The following is a 6,000-nucleotide window of genomic DNA, read 5'->3' as shown; positions in this document are numbered from 1 at the left end:
AATAATAACAGTAATAATTGGGGTTTTTAAAAAAACTAACAAAAAAACCATCCAATTAATGGTAGCTTTTGTGAGAGAAAAGCAAACTACGACACCACTGTAGCTTTGTATGGGGTGCCTGCATGGAAAAAGACATTAACAGAATGTGTGTGTGTGTGTGTGTGTGTGTGTGCGCGCATATGTGTATGTCTCAGAGAAGAGCTGCACTGAAGTACTCAGGCGGGAGCATCCAGTCAGTGACCCCTGTCTTTCCAACTGTGTGGAGAGAACTCTTCAGTGTGCATGCAAGTGTGTGTGTGTGCGTGTGCGTGCATGTGTGTCTGCAGCACAGAAAGAGCAAGACAGGGAGGCAGTGAGATAGAAGTACAGCACAAAGAACAGAGGAGCATTGTGCAGCGCCGAGCCTCCTCAGGTCCACTCCGTGCACGTCGTCCACATGCTGTAGCTCACAGTGCACAGCCTGAGGAGGAGTCCTGAACCGCACTGGCCTTTGCACTTTGCACTGACACTGACTCACACAGGGCAATGTGGCCACCTCGCTGTATCTGTCTGGCCTGACCAGGTTCAACACGCTCCCTAAGCCGTGCAGGAACAGTAGACTCACTGTAGGCACGGAGCCGTTTCTCATTTAGCAATAAGCACTGGCATGTTAACCTTAGCATATTAACCCTTATAAGTTGTTGTTTTTTAATTTTTATTCAGCAAAGATCTAATAATTGATATTTATTTCAATTTTTCAAATTTAATATAAAACTTCACCAACAATGTTTTTATATTAAAAAAATTTGCAAAATGTAAAACATGAAACCTTTAAAATACTAATTACAAAATGTAATTCAAATTAAAAGTTGGTTTGTTTTTGTTTTTTTGCTAAGCATTCCTTCAAAAATGAACTTTTATTTTTCTTAAACAGTAAGTATTATCATTAACAGTATTAAGATTATTTTTCTGATAGTTTTTTTTTTTTTGCAAAACTAAATTGCTTTTTTTAAATGTAAAAAATATTTAAACCTTGACTAAAGTTTACACTATTATGTGCAAAGTTTTTTTTAAGACTGACAGAAAGAAACAATAATTTAAAGTATATGTTTTGTATTTAGAAAAAAATGTATGTTTGTTATTAGCAAGCCTTAAGTTATACTGTAAGAAAATGGTTAATGTTTTATAAAAGTTTTTACATGTCAAAATTCAACAAGGGTTAGGGGAGAAAAAACAAACAAACCTAAAATAATAACTATATTTGCAAAACAATTTATTTCCCTGTCTGCTGTTACAACCAAAATTTGAAAATAAAAACATGCGCTATTTTTTTCTTTTATCAGCCTCAGCGTGAGGGTGTTTTCCACAATCAAGTTTTACGGTGTGCCAGCAGGAAACCATGTCCACAGGGACTCTCTGGAGAAAGAGGTGAGTACCAGGTGCTGTGAACCCTCTCATGCTATTACCACCATACTGTCATGGCTTTCTGTCCCATTTCTACCTTGCATACACCCTCCCCCAACCCGCCAGACAACAGGATGGCATCACAACAGCTGCACGTTCGGCAGCTTTGTCCATTTACAGCATATTTTATAGTCTATACGCATGTTTTTCCTCCCTTAGTTTTGTGAAGTGGACACTGCTGTGTGGCCCGAAACACAGCAGACTCATTTTATGTTGACAACTTTTAAGCACATGGGCACAGAAATAAAACGGTGAGGATGATTTAATTTTTATTTTTTATTTTTTTTGCAAGGGGAAGCCGGTAGTGAAAGGTTTGCAATGCGCTGAACAATATTCTGGTGAAATATGGACTTGGAGCACCCTCTACCCATCATGAGTTAAAATGCAGGCCGACTTTGCTCCAGAGTCCTCCCATTCCTATGTCTGTAATTGTCTGGGAGCCAGGCCTTGGTCCTGCTCTCCAGAATTTTAACAGAAACCATGAGAGGGGAGGCTGCTTTAAAGGCTTCATCAACTGTGACCAACCGCCGTCAGCAGTAACCCATGTTATACAGGCTGCAGTTATGACACCCTCAAAGGGCTGCCCATGAGGAGGCAGGCGACAGGGAGGGGGATACAAGGGGAACAGGGCCTCAGAAGTTTCCCACCTTCCCTTGAACCGCAGCCGCACACCCTCGGCAGGAGGTGGACAGGGCCAGCTTTGAAAAATAACACCTTTGTGATCCCCAGTGTTTGGGGATGGATCGTGGTCTGCAGATGGCTCCGGATACTCTCTGTGTGGATGGTTGGGAATGAGAGCGAGCGAGAGAGGGCTGAGCTCTTTTGTATCCATTTTTGTACCTGAGGTTTAACGATTGAAGTCTGAAGTTTCCAGTTATTCACAAGTTACCTTAATGGGTCATTTAGTCAATGTTCTATTATTTTTGATCAACGGAAAGTCACAAATGAAAGTGCCGCTAGATACAATTTTACAATATGCCTCCCCCAACAACATCATAATGATGAATACGGCCTGCAATTAAGTTATACAAAAAGCTGCCATCTTCCAGAAAGTTCACACGCGGCCTGCATATGGCTAGTTAATGGGTGCGAGTGGAAAACTAAGAAGCAGACGTGGGAACTGGGAGCCAACTGAGTTTTGGACAGGGGAGAATAAATTATTATAGGCCAAGCAATAGTGACAGCATTTTCCCCTCAGTCAAGGGAAGAAAACAGTATGCTGAACTTCTAACCCCTGAATCCAAAATCATTTTTAGCTGCAGTTGACAGTCAGTAACCGGCACTTGACAGCAAGCTCACGAAAGCTGGTGACACTTTCCTGAGGCTCAGCGGGGTCCCCCAGTGGTCCAGCCCTCTGTAAAGATGATCGGCTGTTGTGGTGTTTTTCTTTCCTTCGTCTTGGCTGTTTCAATGTGCAATAAAATATAGAGTGTGCTTCATTCCTCTCTCCACTTTATTTACATTTCGCTCCTTTGCTCTGTTTGCTCAGTTGCTAGCACCACATTAAGAGCCAGTATGGGAAATGCCAGTTCAACGCAAATAATCATTTCAAAAAAGGGGGGAAAAAAGATGGGTTTTACATTTAAACAAAATAGTCTTTTGATCAAATTTTTTGCCAGCGTTTAAACTTTAAATTTCACATGCACATCATCTTGTAAGGTTTATTCTCCACAGACATAACGTTACAGTATTGGGACAGAGCTTTCAAAGTCAGCATGAGTGCCAGTCTCGGAGCTCAGTAGAGAAGACAGTGCCTCACGAAGGCTTGTGTTGCCTCCAAACAGCTGTGGTGCCTCTTTTGTATTATTTGGAGGGCCTGTTGCCCCTGCTCTATTCAAGGCTTTCACACCAGTCTCACTCACTTCTCACTCCCTGGGTTCCTCCTCACAGGTCATAAATTAAGCGGAGGGAAGAGAGGCCTGAGATCAGAGAAAAAAGATCAGTCAGGGCCTTATTTCAGTTGGTTTTTGCCACATATTCTGTGCTACAACAGCACAGAGAGAGTCTGTTTCATAAGCAAGTGTAAGAAGCAAACCTGCTGCTTGGTGAGAGGTTCCCTAATGTACAGACAAGTCGGTGGATTTGTGAGTTGGGATGGTGCATTTTGGGTTCATCCACTTGGGGCCACACTGCTGTTGACACTATATGTTATTTTAATGAGTGTTGCAGCGCAGTGGTTAATGTGGCCACGGCTCGTGGCTCAGAGGTGCTGCGAGGAAGCCTGTGTGTGTGCGTATGAGGGAGACAGAGTTGGTGGGGGATGGGGGTGGAGGGGTCACAATATGGTTACGGTGACAAGCGCTGGAATAACTCATACACCTCTCCTGTCAAAACAAAGACTACTTGAAGTGAATGAGGCCAGCAGTGACATATTTTATGGTAACCGGAAAAGCTTTTCTTGGCACCGATTTTTCTTTTTCTTTCACGAGTTCAGTTAGTTCTCATTTTCACAATTCAAATTTTAAAAAAGAAAATCAACATCGTGATGGACATATTGTATTCAGTAAGGTCACCAAACTCAACCCAGTTGTGCATACTGCGACAATGACTTAATGACATGAATGGGGTAAATACTGCACAGTTCAGTGGGTTGCATTGCGTGCTATTATTCCTTTGTGATACAGGGAGATCAAAATTATGAAATATCATGCGACACATGTGGGATCTATTCAGTGATATCACAAAACTCCCATTGAAAAACGGGTAAATGGCTTTGCATGAGGCTGTGTACAGAACCATATGGACGCCTCCACATCTCCTCATTTCATACATGTTTCTTTTGACATCAATAATGCCTCGGTATCCAGTCGCGTTTGGAACACATCCAAAACAATTATAAAGTTGCCGTGGAAACTGAGGTCCTGTGCCAGGGTGAGGCATACTGTCTCCGCTCAGATAACCACATGGAAAGTCACAGCAAACAAAGCACTTGACAGGGGTGCAGAAATGGGAGAAATAAAGAGAGGGAGGGAGGTGAGGGATGGGCAGAGGTGAAGAGACAGCGATGGAATAACAAAAGCAGCGTTCTTGGACAATAAACGTACAAAATAAATCTGTATTTTTGGGAGGTTTGTTTGTTTGAGGGTGTGAATTATAGACATTTCATGCTAGACAAAAAAAAAAAAACCTTGTTGTGACCAATTTAAAGGCCAGTGTTCAGAACATAATAAGGCAAAAAAAGAAAAAGAGATTTAGAGATCGAGGTTCAGCAAAGGTCTTAGTTTAAGTGCGGAACAATGCACGTGTTTGTGCTCTTGTGTGCCTGAATGAACATTATCATGGCAAACTAAAACACAGCCTCTTCGGTGACACATGCAATTTTGTGTGCGGAACATTGGGACTGGAGTAATGTATTGTAACCTTATGCTAACCTAATGAACAAGAGGATGAAAGCGGTGTAATGGAGGCATTTTTACATTTATCTTTAGACTCCTCATTATGCGGTGAATCTGACAACCTCGTTAGGAGTGCACGAAAGATTACCCATGCGGATAAAGAGCACCACCTTCACATAAAAAAAACAAAAAAACAAAAACACACAGAAGAATTGTAGAACAGGTAGGAATGTCAAGAGCAAAGGGTGTACAACTGGTACGCACACACACACACACACACACACTCGTACACAAACGTGCAGATCATTCCCTGGTGGGAGTAACTCGGCTCTGGAAGTCAGAAGGACAATCTGACTGGCTTTCAAAGACCCCTGACGGTCTGTTTATTTAAATGGGAGTAAAGAATGCCACCATTTCAGAGGCAAAGCATTAGTATGTTTTGATCACACTGATGAAGACGTTTCAGTGCTCTGTTTGGGCAGCTGGGATGATAAATGGGATCACCGATGCTACAAATAAGTCTGCTTTATTTCACATTAGATCCAGGGTCTACAAACTCATGCTACATGTATAGCTGTTGGAGAGGGGGGGGGGGATGAATATTTAGGTTTTATAGCAAAACATTTATTTACAGAACAGAGAAAACACAAAGCAGCCTGTAGATTCAGCGCTTTTTAGGTTACATCAGGTCAGCAATCGCCGTAACGTGAATCAATTAAAACATGTTTTTAGGTGTTTGCGCCTGAAGTGTCAGCAGATCTGTGTGTGAGTCATCATTTGTTCTCATTAGTGTTTCTTGGAGAAATCAGTAGCGCTTGAGGAAATCAGGTAATTTGTATTCACAAATAAGCATACTCGACCCAACGACGTCATGTCATTTGTAACAGAGAAAATGTTTTTTGCGCGTGTGTGTGTTTGTAAGGACAAAAATATCTTCTTTTTTTTCACAATGAAAAAGCAATTTCTACATTGGTCTTCTTACGAACGCCAATGAGGCCGGGCATCATTAGCTCAATACTGCTCTCCAGTGGATGCAAGGTACATTGATACTCTCGAAGTTCAAGCGCACAGGGAGGGTTTTCTGCTATATTTGTAGAAATTGAGTCTCAAGGTTTTGAAACGCCAGTGCTTTGCAGCTTAAGATTGTATAAGTGAACCTAAACCTAAACCTAGTTTTAAAGGACGATTAAAAACATGACTAAGAAAAAGCTTTTAATAATTT

The sequence above is a fragment of the Haplochromis burtoni genome, unplaced genomic scaffold, assembly GCF_018398535.1.
Source record: "Haplochromis burtoni strain Fernald_Lab_line unplaced genomic scaffold, NCSU_Asbu1 Contig_1, whole genome shotgun sequence".
NCBI classification, from domain to species: Eukaryota; Metazoa; Chordata; class Actinopteri; order Cichliformes; family Cichlidae; genus Haplochromis; species Haplochromis burtoni.
The sequence above is the reverse complement of the archived record's forward strand: the minus strand, read 5'-3'. Positions refer to the sequence as shown.